An 863-nucleotide genomic window follows, 5' to 3' on the forward strand; every position below is an offset into this window, starting at 1 on the left:
AGTTCAATTTTAATATTATTTCTATTTTAAAGGAAATAGGACTTTTATTTCAACTAGACGTGTTATACATAAGTACATACAAGCTGTAGTACGGAGTAATTAAAGTGTAAAATTTTAAAAATAGTTTTTGAGATGAGGTACAGTACTACTTAAAATTATGTTACATATCGGAAACATATTAAAATTTGAGATTAAAGTCGCAAAAATGAGAGGAGTCACAGTCATTCGCGAAACAAGTCTCTAAACTGCTTATGTCGATGATATGCAGTATACAGGGTGTTCCGTAACGCTTAATTAATATTGCAAGGCGTGAAAGAAAATGAAATTTTGAGCTAAAAGTTTCTCTTTCAATTTTGATTCAAACCGTTATTTACAGAGTTATTAACAAAGAAAGTTAATCAATCAGATCGCGCTTAGCCGGAGTACGCAGGGGCGTAGCGTGCTGTATGTGCGGCTCTTCGCGCTCACTTCACATACATTCTCCTGATTACAATTTTATTCTAATTTTTCATATTAATAAATAAGTAAATGAAATAAATCAATAAATAAGGTAGCTAAATAAATAAATAAATACATAAATAAACACACACAGATAAATAATTAAAAATAAATTTTATTATCAAATTGAATGTTTGTAAATAATTTATTTATACAACTTCTTTAAAAATTATTTTGACATGCATAATTCTTACGTATTTTTTTCGTAGAAATTAATGGAACTATCAATTTTTACTTACGTCAATTTTTAAAGAAATCGTTTATACAAATTGCTTGCAAACAATTTATTTTTACAATTTTTTTTCTACAAAAAAAATACGTAAGAATCATGCATAGCAAAACAATTTTTGAAGAAATTGTGTAAA

Source organism: Wasmannia auropunctata, unplaced genomic scaffold, assembly GCF_000956235.1.
Source record: "Wasmannia auropunctata unplaced genomic scaffold, wasmannia.A_1.0 LD336074.1, whole genome shotgun sequence".
In the NCBI taxonomy this organism is placed as follows: Eukaryota; Metazoa; Arthropoda; class Insecta; order Hymenoptera; family Formicidae; genus Wasmannia; species Wasmannia auropunctata.